This window comes from Manis pentadactyla, chromosome 3, assembly GCF_030020395.1.
Source record: "Manis pentadactyla isolate mManPen7 chromosome 3, mManPen7.hap1, whole genome shotgun sequence".
Classification (NCBI taxonomy): domain Eukaryota; kingdom Metazoa; phylum Chordata; class Mammalia; order Pholidota; family Manidae; genus Manis; species Manis pentadactyla.
The window spans coordinates 130,803,909-130,822,176 of NC_080021.1; the positions used below are offsets into that span (position 1 = coordinate 130,803,909).

Sequence of the window (18,268 nt, forward strand, 5' to 3'; positions counted from 1 at the left end):
CTTCTCCTAAATTTACATTTCTTTGAAAAACACAAATTCATGCAAGTAGAAGTGAATCTGTTTCCAAAAACCAGAGAAGAAAATGCCATCATCTGCTCCGACAACTCCATGGGAGGAACACCTTTCTTCCTAACTCTGTGGGAAATTCACAAGACAGCCAAGGTGCTAGTTTGGTTCTTCAGTTTTTTCATGGAACTCATAGTAGGCTGAGAGCAACGTTTAGGGGAGTAGGAAAATGTCCTCACTTTTGCCAAGTGCCTCCCTGTGAAAATGTGGTTTGAGCAGGTTGAGGAAGGTCCAGGTATGGGAGGTGGAGATCTATTCAAATGGCCACAATTCTCTATTTCTAGATCTTTCCTTCTCATTTTGGCTTTGCTCCTACACTGGCTGGGCTCCCAAGCAACTGACAAGCTGTATTTCCCTGGATAGCTGGCAAAATGTGAGTACAATCCTAAATTCCATCCAGCTGGGAAGGATGACAGAATGGGAAGGTGAGACCTGTTCTTCTAATTGAATGTTCAAGAGGGTAGACTCTCTTGGAAAGAGTCCCCCAGGAAGCCAGTAAAGAGTTTTTATGGGTATTTAGGAGTGTGCACTGTTGCAGGTAAAGAGTTTATAATGTTTGAGATTCTTAAGGCAGTTGCAGACACTGTACATTCATTCTGCAAGTCATCTTGAACTCTCCACCTTGTTTCAAGTTCCCTACGTTTTTGAGGCACTGTGTAAGCATCTAAAAGCCTGCTGCTTTCTGTGATGACACGGATTACAAAATTGATACCTGCAATTACCATTATGCCTCAATAGATGGCTGTCATTTTCTAGGTAATGAAGATCTGAGATTTCCCTAGGTATTGACTGCTATGGCGCCTACTAAATGACTTCAATACAAAATGTATATGCTTGTGTGTTATGTAAACCCTGAATTTACTTCAACAGAAAAATGTCACCATGAATGAAACAGGCAACTATTTTAAAGGCATAATCAGAGTATGATACTTGGATGAAATAATATTTCACACCTATTAAATTGGAATGACTTGTGGAAAGAGAAAGGAAATATAAGTTTAGACTTAAAATGAAGGCTCCTTCATATTTCTTTTAGTTGTAAACATTTTATAAATTCACAATAGTATGTATACACTTTTGCATATTTGTGGGTTCTCCCAAATAACCATGACAATAAAGTTAATATGAATTTTGTGGTATCACTTGATACCAAGTTTTCTCAATTATCTCCTAAATATCCAAGTGCCATATATAGTTGGTTCATTTGAATAAAATGTAAACAGGAACCACCCATTTTTAATGGGCTGTCACATCAACCCAGTAACAATCCTTGGGACAGTCAGCTCCTGCATGTCTGTGCAGAAAAGGCCTGGTTTGGCTAAGTGCCATGGCCCACTAGAAGTTGGAATGCATTGGCCAGAAAGGATTTCATCAAGGGGCCCTCCCTGGGTCTGAAACAGGGCTGGCAAAGCAACCACCCCCACCCTCCTACTCTGCCGTGACAGTGAGTGCACAGAATTACAAACTCATTTGTTCACTACTCTGCTCTCATGGGTTCTCATGTGGTCTTTCTCCTTTCCCCCCTCCCACCGTCTCTCTCATCCGATGTAACTGGAAGCACGGACCACATATAAGTGATTCTCTGGGATGCTGCCCATCATTTACATCTTCCTTACCTCAAATTCCTGCTTACCCCACTTGAAGTAACTCCAGTCTGAAATGTTGCATTTATCATTCTGATGCTTTTGTGAAACATAATTTTAGTATGAAAACATTCTTAGAATCTTTTTTAAAGTGTTTTTCTGGTAATTGTTTTAATTGACAGTATAGGAATGATGCCATGGTATAGTTAACCCTCTGCAGCTTGTTCATATGGTGCTGCACTGCTGGGATTGGTGTGTACGGCTTCGTGAACCTGCTGTTTTCACCATTACAGAATGCTCCAAGTGTGGGTATTCCACACTTGACTCCCAGTCTCTGCTGAGGGACGTTTTGGTTATTTCTAAGATGTTTCTAATAAAAGCAGTGCTGTTACTTCTTATACATGTTTTCCGATGAACACTTGCAAGAGTTGCTCTTGGGTACACTCCCAGAAACAGGATTTCCTTGCCACAGTAAGCCTGGCAAATATTCAGCTGAATAACATAATCCTAAATTATTTGCTGAAGTGGTTATGCCCCTTGGCTTTTCTACATACAATGAACAAGAGAGTCTTGAAATCTAGACTTGAAATCTAAAAATCAGTATCCACAAGTTTCCTAGGTAATGGCGATTTCATAGGTGTAAAATATTTCATCCAAGTGCCATTTGCATTCCTCATTAAGAGGTTAAAGACATCTGCCGTATCTGCTGGCCGTGTGTGTGCCCTTCTTTTCTTAGGAGGTTATTTGTTCTTGAAGCATTTCTTTCTCACTCCTTGCTATTTCATTGTGTTACTTTTCTGTTTGCTGGATAACAAATTACCACAACTCAGTGGCTTAAAATATAAGAAATGCACCACTCCACAGTCTCCTTAGGTCTGAAGTCAGCAGGCATGGTTGGGCTCTGCCCAGGGTCTCACAGGTGGGAGTGCAGGTGCCTGCTGCCCTGTGCTGGGGCGGGGGGGCACTCTGCTTCCTCACTGTTGCTGGCAGAACTCCTTCCTGGGGCTGTGTGATGGGCATCCCACCATGGCGGCTGCGGACAGGGCCGCCCTCGGCTCCAGGGGGCTGCCACAGCTCCTTGCCTCAGGGTGCTCATAGGCAGTTCACAAGCTGGGTATCTGCTTCTGTCCAGGCCAGCGGAGGGCACGTCTGCCTTCCTCTTCCAGAGCCAGCAGGAAGGGCTGCCTGGTCGCTTTGGCCCATCTGACAACTTCCTACCTTTAGGGATATTTGGGACCTTCATCACACCAGGAAAATCCCTTCCAGCAGCAGATAATCAGCATCTGACTAGCTGGTGAAGGGGCTGCACACCAGGGACGGGTTTGCGGGGCACTCTCAGATGGCTGCCTGCCCGCATCACAAATGCCTTCCTCCTGCTCTAAATGCATATGTGCACTTTCTGTAAAGTTTCTTATTTCTGTTTTGATGAACAGAGGTCCTTTCTTGTTATCAACTAAGCCTCAGGCCTTGTTTACATTTTTCTAGTTTTTTTTTCTGTTTGCTTAATGTCCTTCTCTGGAGCCAGGATCCCCTCCAGGGTACTGTGGCACATTTGCTGACCTGTCTCCTTGGCCACCTGTTAGCTGTAACAGGTTCTCAGACTTCCCTTGTTTTGATGACATTAGATAGTTTTGAGGAGCACCGATCATGTATTTTGTAGAATGTTGGGGTTTGATGTCTTTCTCACGGTTCGACTAGGGAGAAGATTTGGGAGGAAGCAGAGGCAGAGACACACCACTCCTCACACCCTGTCCAGGGCACATGCTGTCCACCTGACTCACCACAGAGGATGCTGAGCTGGTCACCTGGCTGCAGTGGTGTTTGCCAGGTTTCTCCACTTAATTGGCCCCAAGACACTGTATACGCTCACTTTATACACTGTAGGGTTCAGATCGTTAAATTGTTTAAGGTGATTCTATCTATATTTATGAATAAAGTAAGTTTGTAGTGTTGTTTTCTTGTACTGTCCTTGCCAGGTTTTGCTTAATGATTGTATTGGTCTTACAGAATAATTCAACCATTCATCTGTTCTGCTCTGGAAAAGCTTGTGCAAACTGGGATGGACCACCAGGTAAGAATTTGGTAGAACTCACCTACAAAACTGTGCGACCACAGTGTTTTTCTTTGTCAGAAAGTTTTGGTCTTTAAGTTTCTTTCATAGTATTAGGACCATTCATGCAATCTAGTTTCACCTAAGTTAGATTTGTTAGGTTATATATTGAAAGGATTGTCCATTTCATCTAAGTTTTCAAACACATTGCACAAAGTTAGTGATATCATTATTTTAGAATATTATTGATGACTCCTCTGTCTGTGGTTATGTCCTTTTTTCCATTCATGATATTATTCATTTATGCCTCCTCTTTACTTCTTTATTTTCCAGATCTTTTTCTCTCTTACGTAGGGTGACTGCATAAATTGTTTTTCAAACCAGGAGTGTGAAAGGGAGCCCCCCAAAATAATTAAGCTGATATAAAACAGTGCAATATAACAAATTAGCTTCTTATATTACAAACTCAAATAATTAGTTTTATACTTTCAAGTAATTTTTTTCCTAAAAAACATTCATATTACCAAAGCAAATTTAGAAACAAAAATAATTCCTAGTAATGAATATTTAAACATTCAAAAGGAAAAAATAAAAGTAATTGACTCTTGGTAAATATTCATATATTTCAGTTTCTCTAACACAGTGCCATTGAAATCTTTTAGAATAACTGATTTTTAAATATATGGTCATACTATTTTTAATTTTAAAAATATTTAAAACTTTAAAAAATCCTCAAAGTTGTATTGTATGATTAATAAACTTGATCCCTTCAATAAACTTGAGCTTCCTCCACAGACCATGATGATTTTCACTGTGAAAATAATCCTACAAAACTGAAGTAGCCGGAAAGGGCAGAGATTGACAGAATCTGTTTTTAATATTTTAGCCAAAATATTTTCACAGGTAATACCTTTTTCCTTCATTCAGAATACATGTCATTAACAAATATTTTCATGAGAAAAACACTTGTCAAATAACCAGTCTCTATAATTCTTCGGAATGCTTTGTCCAAGTCAGATTCTGCAAAACTGTCATCATGTTTTCACTCAGCATTTTCTTAGATACTCTTTTGTTTCTAAGACATCTCATTTATTTAGAATAAAGCACAAAACTGAATTTTGGAGACTCATAAAAATTCGCCATCGTTATTTCTCACACTGGCTACTTTTCACAGTTACAACTTCAAAGGTTCAACCACCTTAACTATTTGTGATGGATAAAGAAGAGGAATCAACATACTCTGTTCTTCTATTTGTAAAATTTAACTTCACAGAATTTTGTAGGTCATTTAGTTGTGTATATGTAAAATATTTATAAATTTTGTGAACTATGTTTTCATTCCAGTTGGCAAAACGATGCAGTTTATATGAACGATGTTATGAATTATGCGTGCCCCTAATCAATGTCCAGTGGATTGCTACTCTGGGCTTTTTAACCTTAGAAACAACATTGCTCGTACCATGAAGCTTGGCATCCCAAATTTCTCCTTATTATTGTCACAAATACAAAATTTTTATCCTCATTATTGAACTTTTAAACTCAAATCCTTGTAACATTCACATGATATCAGATGCTTCACCTTCAGCAGAATAAACCTCCAAATCCCTACTCTGATTACATGGATTCGCTGAAAAGATAAAATTGGTACTGGAATTTAATTTTCTGTTTGCAGCATCCAGTACACTGATAAAAATCTGGCATCATTTAATTATCGACTATGTTCTCTTGCCAACTGAAACCAAAAACTGATAACTATTGCCTCACTTTTTTATACGTGCCAAGAAAACTTGAAATTCAAAGTGAAAACAGTTATTTGATCTAAATGAAAAGTCTTCCTTCACAACATACAATGTAAACACATTTTCTGAAGATGTGTTCAACTTTCACTTTCAAGCACAGTCTTTTTGTAATTTCTCCTGACCTGAGAAGTTGTCACTTCTCATTCCCATGGCATGACTATGGTTCCTCTGGGGGATAGTCAATGACAACAAACAGTCTGCATGAGGTAACTATCACCAAAGTTGAGAATGAGATTTCTGTATATAAGTTTTAGTTAAACATGAACTTTATTATTCTTCAGCTTAATGCTGCAAAATAATTGCAAAACAAACACAACTGCAAAATTAAAGTGTTGTTGAACAATACAATAACTATAGATGTATGGTACCTTTAAATGGGAAAAATGCTATAAATGACTGACTATGTACAGACCATATACACTCTAAAGAGGATTGATCTACTTCCATTTCTCATATATATTTCCCTTATACCTAAACTTTCATTTCCCACACTTAGTCATCAACCCCAACAGGCCAGGGTGGGGTGGCCATGCCACAGCTTGCTGGTATACCAAATGGGCACAGGAGCATAAGCGTCTCTCCCCCATCAGTAGAAGGTGCTGTCCTTTACACTTGTGTCCAGGAACACTTCAGTCTGTCAGCAACCCCTGCATGCTGTCCCACTAAGGGAGGCAGTAGTCATGCCGTATCTGAAGACATTGCAAAAAGAGAGGCAAGCTATCACAGATTATCTATCATATTAGAGCACATTAAAATGAGAATTCTGTTCAATGGCACACCCTTGAGACCACGGAAGAAGCTACTGATACAAAGCGGAGGTTTACCAAACTCATGCTGGATTAACAGAATTCAACTGTGAATAATTATGTTTAATTAACAATCAGTAGTCAGAGATGTAACTAAATGGAAGGTGACACCAGACAGCAGGGGGAAATTGGGACTATCTTGGGTAAAGCAAGCATATGATCACCCAAATCTTGTACTTATTTTCAAAGAAGCAACCTTTCACATTGTTGATTTTCCATGAGATCTTTTTATTTCTGTGTTTATTATCTCCTTTTTGCAATCTTGGGATTTATTTTGCTTTTCATTACCAGTTACTTAATTCAGAAATTTTTCTCATCATTTTCAGCTTAACCACTTTTTAATACAAGTTCTTAAGACTGTCAATTTCACTTAAAGACATGATTTTACCATCTCCGGAAGTTTTAATTAAGTGAGCAGATTTTTGACAAAGTCAGTTTGCTTATCACAATGATTTATTAGATGGTGAGCAAAGCAAATGGGGCATTTAATGTGCACATTAAATATAAAGATTTATTTAAAATGTCTCACAATGGAAAACAAAGGCATCAATATAACTTCCTACCACACCCCCACAAGCCCATAAAACAATTTCATTACTATTGTCATCTCAAAATTGTTAAAAAGACACCAAAACGCAGATACATTCTAGAAAATATCAGAAGCTAGAAAAAATTTATGAAGCTCTCAGTTGTCACAGTAACAGATAAAATCTTGTTTAAGCATTTGGAAAAATCAGAAATTGGGCATTTGTTTGATATTAATTTTTTATCACTTTTCAAAGGATAGAAGGAGCTTTTAAAAATTAGTTTGTTTTCTCCAGGACCTTACTGGATTTAGCTGTTGGTTTTAGCAGAGGATATTAACCAAGGTTTTGGAATAAGTGATCGTCCATATCTTGATACCCAGAGTAAGCAACTCTAAAGGCTGAGACTCCAAGCTAGAGCGCCATCCTCATCCTCCCCGCCCCCCACAGGACCAGCCATCCTCATCCTCCCTTTTCTCCATGGGACCAGCCATCCGCATCCTCCTCCCCCCACAGGACCACCCATCCTTATCCTCCTTGCCCCCCGCGGGACCAGCCATCGCATCCTCCTCTCCCCACAGGAGCAGCCATTGTCATCCACCGCACCCAGTAGGAGCCACAGAAACATGCTGAGGGCAAATTTGTTTTGAGATTCCTGCTTTTGTGCATTGCTCACCATTGGCTGCAGTGCCGCATGCATGTTGCTGCCCCACCCCCACCACCTTGCCTCAGAGAGGGTAGCTTTGCTAATCTACCCATCAGTAGGCCTTCTCCTATTTCTCCTACTTTCTTCTTGTCCGGACCATCTTCAGTGTCCTCTGAGGAATGAGCCACTGTGGCTGATCAGCCCCAGAGACACAGCCTCCTAAACGTGTAAAGAAAGTTTGGCGTTTGAAGGCCTAGCAAAGCACTTGCAAACCTGGGCCTTAGGTGGGACCCCTTCTGAGGCTCCTCGACACCCAACATCATCCCATGCCCAGGAGTCAGCCTCACCTCTGGGCTCCACCTGTGTCCTCGTGTCAAGCAGCTCCCAGTGTTCCTCTGGATGAGCAGGGCGAGCACCTCCGTCTTGCTGGGAGGCAGGGGGAGAAAGGCCTGCAGACCCTGCCCGGTGGTGGATGTGAGCCTTCAGGTGCAGGCTGCATCTCAGCATTGCCTCTTCAGTGTGAGGAAGAGAAACAGTGTTTGCTCAAACTGGGGAAGAGGAAAGGGCTGACTGTGTGCTGTTTGGAGCTCACACCAGAGCACTTTCCACCCGACCGCTGAACACCAGGGAGGTCTCTGTGTTGTCACAGGACACAGAATTCTTTTAAATAATGACTAAGTTATTTAGCTGTGTGTTAGCAACACACTTATTATTGTGACTATTTTGAGGAATATAACGTCCTTTTCATACAGATCACGAATCACAACAAATAAATACTGTTTATGAATACATTTCAACACGATAGTTTCATACAAGGACTTACTTGCCGATTTACCCGTGGCACCAGGTTGGTTTTGCGCCATGCTGGGATGAACACAAGGTGTCCTGCCCTGCTCCTGTCAGGCTGGAGAGTAATGAAGAGCTGGGCTCTTCCAGCCCTTCAGTCATGGGGGCCAAGCAAGTTATTTGCACATGTTTCCAGGTACTGAAAGCATTTTTCCTTGCTGTAACTTTATTTTTAAGTTCAGTCTGAATGTAAGCCAATCAGTCATTATTTAAAAGAATTCTGTGTCCTGTGACAACACTGCAGGAATATGGAAAATTGCTAAGAAACTGTGCAGAAGGAAGAACGTACCTGCCTAAGGATGCCATCTTCCCACTCACCCTTACCCCACCATCGCGGGAGAACTTCAGAAACCATTACATCCCGGCTCCGAGCAGGACTTAATGTGGGTGTTAACTAGGCAACGGTGGTTGTGTCTGTGTCCCTGCACTTCTTCCCGTCGCTCAGTGATGCATATTTCTCTCTGCAGAAATGCTTTATGGTAGCTTCAATACTTTCCCATCAAAATGAATGGACCTATTTTTTCACTGAATGGCTTTTCATCTGGAGGCAGGATTTCCAAGAAGAGAGGACTGAAATATAAATGTGTTTGGCAAATAATTAACTGCAGAAAAGCCCAGGTGGATTACAGCTTGTCAGGTTGGACATTGACCTACAGTGACTGGGGAGGCTCCACAACCTGGCAGACCAGTTCCCCATGAAGGTGCTAAGGGGTTAGTGTCCTGCAGAACTTAACCAGTCGTGCAGGTGACGTAGCATCTCATCAAGGACAGGCCTTCCCCGACTGGGTGTTCCTGTTTCTCAAACGGCCCTGGAACCAGCTCTTTTTGCCTTTCCTGCTGGTTGCCTCCCAGGTAAGTCCCGATAGCTGTGACGTGTGATCACTCTATTGTCGTTAGTAGGCACAGTCCAATTGCGCTGCCCGCTGAGGAAGAAACAGTGTTTTATCTTCATCTCTGTCCCAGCCTCCAGGAACAGTGGGTCTTCCCTGGCACTGAAGCATGGATCTTTGCAGCCCTACTACAGCCCTCAGACATAGCTCCCGCCTACCGTGACATGGTGACCCCTGGGCACAGTCCCCACCCTCGGGGGTGAAACAGGAACCTGCTGTCCTGCCCTGTGGAATGGAGTGTGGTGAGCCACTCTCAATCACACCCAACAACATGCGCACTCTTGAGCCTTCCTCAAACTGTCACATTGCGCCCTCTGAGCTCCTCCCATTAAATAACTCCCCTGTGCTCCCAGCTCCTCCCAGGACTCACCTCCTGGCCTCCAGTTGTCACCTCCCCTGTAGCCTTCTCAGCAGTGGCTGACCTGGTCTCCCCCACCTCCCTGACCTCTGGGACTGGAAATGGGGTTTTGTAAAAGAACTGGGTTGCTAAGAGCTGCAGGAAATGGGGTCTTTGCAGAAGGAACAATAATGTAAATTCCTTGAAGCAAGAAAAACCCTATTTGTCCTCCCCCCAACTTCAAGCAATGATTCCTCCAGGCTCAGCACCCCCACCGCCATCACCTACTGCCCTAACATGTGACTCTCCTACTGTCCTCGGGGTCACTCCTGTAGCATCTTGTCACTGGAGCATCGGTATTGATGGCACCCGGCACATGGCCACACTTTCCTAGACTCCCTCACTGCTGGTGGTGGCTGCCTGCCCTCAGCCCCCACAGCCATGGTCTCCACTGCCCCACCCATGGTCTGTAGAGCCAGAGAAGCTGTGTGGCCAGGGCAGAGTGAGGGAGTGTGGAGCACAGGGAGACCAGACCAGGTCTCTGCCAGCTGAATGATGTGGGCTGGACTGCAGGCTTGTGTCACGTGTTGTACGTGCAATAGGAGGGCTCAGAGTACAGTGAACATGGCTGGCTGTGACTGGATGTCTGGCCTCTTTGTGGAACTGAATTTTAAAAGGGAAGAAGTGGGAGCAAGCAGAACTAGTTTGGAACGTTTGAGGAGCAGTTCCTGCCAGAGATGACAGGCTTAGAGGAGTCCAGGGGCCGCGCTACTTCTCATTTGCTACAGCCCACACAGCCACTCACTCCATTGCCATGGCTGCCGATTCCCTTCCCAAAACGAGGCTCCAGTCTGTAGGTCTCACCTGCCCTCGCCATCCTGGTCTTGGCCACTGCGATCTCTCACCTAGGTTACTGCATCTGTTCCCTGCAAGGTTTCTAAGCTCCTTCCTTTTTCTACTTTCAATTGATTCTTTATTTCAATTTATTGCAGCATGAAGATTTCCATAAAACAGGTCTGTTTAAGCAAAACCCTTGATGGTGACCCTTCCATGAACTTAGGAGGGAAGCTAGCATCGTCGTGGCAGCCTGCATCCCATGTGCTCTGCCCTTCACCCTCCACAAACCTTGGTCTCCATTTCCCCTGCATGGTTCACTGAAGCCACGCTGCTATATGTCAGCTCTGAAAACAAGCCAAGTTGTACAAATAGCCTTTTTTTACCTTGGGAATTTGCATTCATTATTCCTTCTGCAAGGACATCATTCCTGCAGCTCTTAGCAACCCAGATCCTTTACAAAATCTTGGGTGGTCATGTCTTCAGAGAGGCCAGCCCTGGAACCCCACCTGTATCAGTAGTTTCTAGTGAACAGCTCCTTTTACATCTGGTAATTAATTAACCTATTTGCTTAAAAATCTGTTTCCTGCCCACAATGGTAGGGGCTGTGCACAATACCCATGGTATTCCCTGCTTTACCCTCAATTCCTGTCTGCTCCTGACAGCTAGTAAGCACCCATTATTTTCATGAATAATGAATTAATTTCTCTGGGGTTCTGGTTTTTGTCTCCAGGTGTCATGCTGCCTGGGGATCCTCAGGTCCAGCGTGAACTCCAGTGGGCATCAGGATTCCCCTAGTCAAGGGGAATTGGGGCCCTGGGGCTGCTTTGGCCCCCAGCAGTCTGTCTTTGGTGTTTGGCTGCCTTTACTAATCCCTCTCCAGCGACCTCCTCCTCACAGTGGGGAAAGTCCTCTCCCAGCCCTCTTACTAATAGCCTCTGAGAGGGGGGATGAGCACAGAACTCCTCATTAACATAAAAACTCCACACGTGTACCCCAAGCAGTTGCTGCAGTCTCTAACCATCTAGGGAATTTTGAAAAATACACCTCAGGAATTTTAAAAGTTAACTTGGTGGCTAATAAAAAATAAGAATATAGTAGTGTTCTGACAGGTGGCTGACAGCCTGTATTGAGTGGACTGCATGATTCATCACTCATCATGAGTTACACCTCAGAACAAAATTGCTATGACAGAGGGGACTATACAATGAACTGCAGGCAGGGAACAGGCTCGGAATTACACCTTAAAGCCTGTTTTTCTCTGTAAAGTCCTTACTCCCACACAATGTTTACTGGAGACAAAAGCATGTTCAGGTAGAAGAAAAAAATTTTTTTGAGACAATCAAAAAAAGGCCAGTAAAGAAAGAAAAACGTTTTTCTTTGACCCTGTTCCCTGTATGGGTTCCTCCCTCCAGTTACGTGGCCTCAGAAGAGTCCTACATTGTCTTTTTTGTCACCATGTCCCTGAGTTGGGAATGGGTAATTTGCACACCTGCTGCCCTCGTTGGATGTCACAACCATTTGTCAGACTCCCTCCCTGGAATTGAACCCTGATCCCCTGTCCCCCCTGGCCACCATGTTAGGCTCGGAGTCTACCACTGCATGTTGGTAGGGCTGATGATGTGGTGGGTCATCGCCACCATGGAGCGTGCGACCAGCCGAGGTCACCTGGAATCAGTTCCTTGTAATAAGTCCCTTCTGTAGTAAATGCCTGTGTGTTTTATCAAGTGCCTCTTCACATACGTGTGTGGATCCAACTGCTTCCACTTCTCTGGTTGAATGTTGGCTGATGGGCAGAGCAAGAAGCACCCAGCATGTGTGGGGTATATGTGCTCTGTTGACCCATAGTTATGCTTTCCTTTTACTCTTATGTTCCTGAAATCCTGAAGTCCTAGTGCGAGGGCAGACCCCCAGGGGGATATGGTATATGGTTAATCCACTGGCGACTGAGGTCTTACGACTGGGGGCTCCGAGGGCTGCATAGTGTCATACTTGAATCACACAGTCTCATGACCTCAGATGGAGTCAGTAAAAACCCAGGATCTGCCCCTTATTAAACAGTGGTCTTGTGTGGTTTTGTGTGGTTTGGGCAAGTCCTTAATATATGGTTGATGGAGATAATAAAACTGACATTACACTGTTCTCGTGAGCACTAAATGAGACCGTGTGTGTAAAACACCAACAGAACTTGCAGCATGAAGTTCTTGGAGCAATAAGTGTTGTTGTGGAGCTGTCATTGATCCCTCAAGTGCCTGAGGGTGGGGCGCGACCCAGGTGGGACCCACTCTTCTGTTAGGAAATGGTTGATACTTTGTCTTGACACCCATGAATTAGGTGGAGTGGTGACAATAAATACCATGTCAGCATCTATGTGGCCGTGTTACATGCCCCTGAAGGACTGGACCAAGTTAAGTGTTTTAAAATAGAGGTTTATTATTATTCAGATACAGTCAGGCTAACAGATCAGGAAACAACTGGCATTGAAAAGATGGTTGGGTACTCACAGTGGGCATGCCATGCTTGGGGGTCCACACGGAAAGCACTGGGGTGACCCAGAGGTCACAGTGGGGAAACAGACCAGAGGCTTCCCTGTGGGAAGCAACTGGTGAGGCAGGGCGAGCAGGCCAAGGATCAGGTAGCTTGAAGCCTCTCAGCTGGCTCTGGGGCCGAGGGCCTGTCCCAGTTGTCTCTGGCAAGCCCTGTGGTGTTTAGGGCAGGAGGACAGTGGCTCTGGTGCAAGAGCCCCACGGGCTGGGGGTCTGCACTGGCTAGTCTGTAGTCTGTTGACCAAAGGAGAACCTCTGAGCAAGCCCTTGCTCTCTGTAGGGATTATGTAGCCCTGGGAGGGTCAGCAGGGTCAGCAAGGCCCAGACGTCAAAGCACCAGGACAGAAAAAATAAAGGGCATGAGTAATACATTTATCTGTGAGAAAGGCCTAGAAGCACAATCAGTGATGGAAACCTTGAAGCCAAGACACCACAGCATTAGACCACATGCACCCCGTAGCAGGAAACTCATTGGTCTCAGCGGCAGAGGGGACCAGGCCAAAGCGTGGTGCGTTACAGTGGAGGACGCAGTGGAGTTGCCCCATTTCAGCTGGGCATTGTGCCTGGCTTGGTGACAGTGGATTCACCATCTGAAACCTAATCCGGGAGGACCCGAACCATGCCTGTCCAGGGCAAGAGAAGGGCTATGAATTTGGGGCAGGAATTCAACCAGGACAGAGGACAGATTAGCATTCACGTCTCCGCTGTAGAACAGCTACTTCCACCAGTTCTCTCCCAAGTGGACAACATGTGATTTACATGTGACTTTCTGCCATGGAATCTGCTGCTCTGCTTCCTGCGGCCCTCTTTCTTCTCTGCTGGATTTTGTCCAGCCCTGGAGAGATTGAATCGGGGTGACTTACTTCAGAATTACCCAAAAACCACATTTGTACCTGGACAAAATACTTTTATCTTCTAAGACTGAAGAAACAGAGGATCAGTAGTTCAGAAAATAAAAAAGATTCCTTCTTGGAGACATTGAAATCTTTGTGGTGAAGAGCTGACTGACAAGCCAAACCTGTGTGTATGCGCTAGGAGGCTTAGGCAAAATGTTTTGTCAACTTTGATTTTGCTTTTAAAATGTCAAAGCAACAAATGAAAGGTGGATAGTTTAGTTAATGTGGATGGTATTTTACTAACAGATTTTATACATTTTTCTAACATCACATTACATTAGTAAGTTTTTGTTCATATTTAATTAACATTGTTCATGAATTTTGGAGTCAGATGTTTCAGCACATTCCAGGCGCCTGTCCCTCTCCCGCTGTGAATTATTTTTCCTCTTCTTTCCAACTTCTGTGATTTAGATGTTGGGGTGGAGAAAGTCTGACGCCCAGCTTGCAGCCTAACACTCGCTGATAGAAGAGCACCATTGCTGTTGGGAAAGTGTTTCCTCTCCCTGCCCCTGGCCCCTTGGGGACTTCGCGTGTGCTGAATGTGATGTCCCTCAGCTGAAATGCATGCAAGGCCAGGACTGCTTGGGAAACAGATTTCCCTGATTTCCCAGAAACAATCCCTCTTAGGTGTTTCTATTAGTATTTGCTTCTGATGTTTCCCCATTTCTTATATTTCAGTTGTAGCTTTTATTTGCTGGTTCCTGATAATACAGCTACAGATTCTGCCCTCTTCTACGATTCACTGCCTTGTACCTCAAAACACACCCCTTCTTCTGCCCCACGCTTTTTTTCTGGAGCTCAAGAAGTGTAGTCACTGCAGTGGCCAGCAGACCCCTATCTGGTGAATGCCAGACATGCCAGTCACTGCCCACTCCACCCAACCACAATTCACTCATGTAATCCAGGGTAACTACAAGCTATTTCATGTCTTATTTAGACAATAAAAAAAATTCCAATTACTCCTTATCACCAAACAAAATTCACAATTAAATGTTTGGTCCTGTGCAGTAGCCAGGACTTCAAACGCCTCTAAAGCTGCTGCTGGCCCGGAAGCCGTGGGGGAGAGCAGGGTCTGACCCTGGATTTCCCTCTCCTCTGCACCGTCTCTCCCCGCCCTAGGCTCCTGAGACTAGGATGAAATCTGCCCTCCTTGAGCGTTAAAGGATTAAACGGTTAATCTGGAGGGGTGGACTGACATGTAAGGGAAGGAGAGGAGAGGCCCTGCGGGACTGAGCCGGCCTGCGAGGTGGGCGGAAGCACGGTGCTCCTGCTGGGTCGCCCGGTCTCTGCCTCTCTGTCTCTGTGTGTCTCCGTCTCTCTCCTCTCTTGCTGCCCCGAGGCGGGGGCCTGACAGGTCTCCTCACTGACAGCCCTGGTCTAGCTCTTCCTCCTGCCAGTGCTCCCGGCTCCTTCCAGACTCTCCCGTGAACGTGCCCTCCTCTTGGGGGGTGTCACTTGAAGCCCCCATCACGCTGGCTCCTTCCCGAGCAGCTCACATCTGGTGCATGGAACTCATACACTTATGTTAAGAAAAACACTTCAACTTGGAGATTAGATTTTTATTTTTAAAGGTGGACAGAATGTTTGTTTACTGTCTTATGGGAGCACAGTCCCAACCGAGGATTATTTGATCACTTAGGAGACTGTACTTTCACTTACTGCTTGTTATTTTCTAAAGGTCCCAGATTTAGTGAAGGTGCCTGTGGACCCACAGACTTTTGTCCAGCAGAGATGCTCATGATGTCTGTGTGGTAGAAAACACTACCCCAAAAGTGAGAGGTGGCCACCCTGTTGGTCATTAACGAGTGCTGCAGCTCACCGCCTTCCTGTTTCCTGCACGCACATGTTCTCTGCATCAGGCTCTCCATCCTACCTGTTTCCACAGGGATTCAGTCGTTGACATGTGTTCATCTCTTTACACGGGAATCCTGATTTACACACTCCACATAAAGTCACTTCTTTCCTCTCTACCATGAAACCAGTGAATGGCCACAGATCTCATCCTGCACACTTTGACGTGTGAGCCCATCCCCGGCCCGCTGTCTCCAGGCAGGCCCGTGGCAGCCGCGCACATCTGAGCGCTCTCTTCCTTAGGCTGCCCACGTGGAAGGACCGGCTCCCGCCGCCCTGCTGAGGGACCTGCTCCAGCCCTCCAGAAGCCTCTCCAAGAAGCTGCTTCTCCAAGACCCTGTCTGCCGTAGCACCAAGACTGTAAGTTAGCATCACTTTACACAACCTTTGTGTTGTTGTTGGATAAGTATTCAGGGTTCCCAGTACAAAGACCTTGTCTGTGTTGTTCACAGCTGAGCTGGGGAATGAACTACAAATGGTTATGTTGAGCTATATTTTCTTTTGGGCTGCTGTTGAGAAGTCCTATGCCGTTTAGAATCCCCAGAATGTATCTATGTGGTCATTTTCTTCCCTTCTCTCTGGAAGAGCTTATGACCCAATCATTATTGTCAAAAATAATCCAAAATTGTACACTTGGGACTTTGTAGGAATCACATTTTAACTCTTTGCAAGTTTCAGGGGCACTTTTCAATCTGAAAATTTTAGGAAACTCATATGCTTCTATTATGAAATTTTTCAACATTTACTTTTCACTTTTTTTGCTGTTTTTTCTTTATAAAACATAGAAGCTATATAAGCTATATTAACTTGGACTCTTCAGAGAGATTGTCTAATATTATTACCTTTCTCACATTCTCCATATCTGTTTTTTTTTAACCCTGACTTTTCCTAGATTTCCTTAACTTTAGTTTGCAAGCATTCAATTAGATTATTTTTAAACTTCTAAGTTGTTCAAAATTAATTTTTATTCTTTAAATATTTCCTTTTATAACTCCATGTTCCTGCTTTATGAGTTCAGTCTGTTCTTTTTACTTTGAGGCAATTTATTACAGTTTTAAGAAATCACTGTGTTCTGTTTTGTGTACAGTTTGTTTCTCCAAGTTTCTCTATCCTGTTACTTTGTTCTGGTCTATCCTCATGCCGAGACAGTCCTCCAAACATCTGGCAATGTGGCATTGTCCTACTGTGCTGTGTGATGCTCCGGACACCTTGCATATACACTGCAAGGCCACCGTGGGCCCCTGAGCTGAGACCCCTCTCTTCCACCCTCTCCTCGGCAAGAAAAGATTCAAGTTTCTGCCGGGTAAGATGGGTTCCATTCTTCCCTCTGATTTCCAGCTTCCAAACATTTTCCCCAGTGTCATCTCCTCTTCTTCATCTTCTTATGCCCTTGCTGCATCTGAGTTGAATTAGAAGGCGAGGAGTCAGGCTCAGATCTCTCTCTTGGCCACTCATTCATCTCTCTCCACAGTGATCATCTTGGTACTTCTGTGAAATTTAGTTTCCTTATATTTTAATCCAAAACAGAACAAGTCCAACAGAGATTAGGATCCAAATTACGGAGGCAAATTTTAAGAAAACCTTCAGTAATAAGCCTCAAAGGCCTCTGGCCCTACCATGTCAGCTTTATGATTAAATAACTGAAAATAAGAGGTTAGCTCTGAGGTATCACTGTTTTCACAGCCAATTGGTTGAATTGTGAGCCACTTGTACCAGCAGATGCTCAGAGTGCTGAACCACAGTTCTTTTCTCAGACTGGGTGAGTGCCCTCTGGAAAGGAACCCGGCCTCTGCTCTGTCCCCGCTCAGGCAGCCTGGCCCGGGCATCTCGGCTGCCCGGATCCCTAACTGTCTGCATCACGTGCTAACATGTGGAGCCCTGAGGTTTCTGTTTGCTTCTAACACATCCCCTTTCTTATGTTCCTGATTCACAAAAGACCAGCTAACTGGGTTTCCTTCATACACCTGCAGGCAGGGTTCAGCACTGTCCCTAAGCCTCCATTCCATTTGCCGGTGAACTGTCTCCCTTTGCCTTGGGCTTCAGACTCTTGCCCACCATCTCCTCAAACGCTGCTCTCCACCCTCAGATGAAATGTGCCCACCCTCCTCACCTCTTCAGTCTCTCTACACATGACTTAAACCACATCAAGGACAGTGATTGTGACTGAGGGGTCTCAATTTTCACACATTCCCATGTATTTTGAAGCTAAGGTGGTTATTTAAAACCTGTTAACCCAAAGATTGCAGATGTAAATTCCCTATTGTCATATTGTCACTGCTTGTTATTTTCTAAAGGTCCCAGATTTAGTGAAGGTGCCTGTGGACCCATAGACTTTTGTCCAGCAGAGATGCCCATGATTTCTAACAGAACTCCTAACTTACTGTTTGGCAATCACTTATCCTCTTCAGGATTAAAATCATCTAGAGAGATAGGTGAGGGAGTGCATAGGGCACCCACCCCCTCACACCGGTGGATTGCCTGGAGGCCAGCAGGAAATATCACCAGTGTATGTGTCCTCTCTGAGATGCATAGATGTCCACCTGTGCATGTCACATGCTGAAATAAGATGGGCTAAAATATTTACACAGAGGAAA

At 44.5% G+C, this 18,268-nt stretch overlaps 1 long non-coding RNA gene across 1 annotated transcript; it reads left to right on the top strand.

The window, feature by feature from the left end:
* Positions 1–372: 372 nt before the first annotated feature.
* Positions 373–16,279, top strand: LOC130682951 (uncharacterized). Its single transcript, XR_008996429.1, has 3 exons — positions 373–439; positions 3,657–3,720; positions 15,918–16,279. It is a non-coding gene; the product is annotated as an uncharacterized LOC130682951 (long non-coding RNA).
* The last annotated feature ends 1,989 nt before the right edge of the window (positions 16,280–18,268 follow it).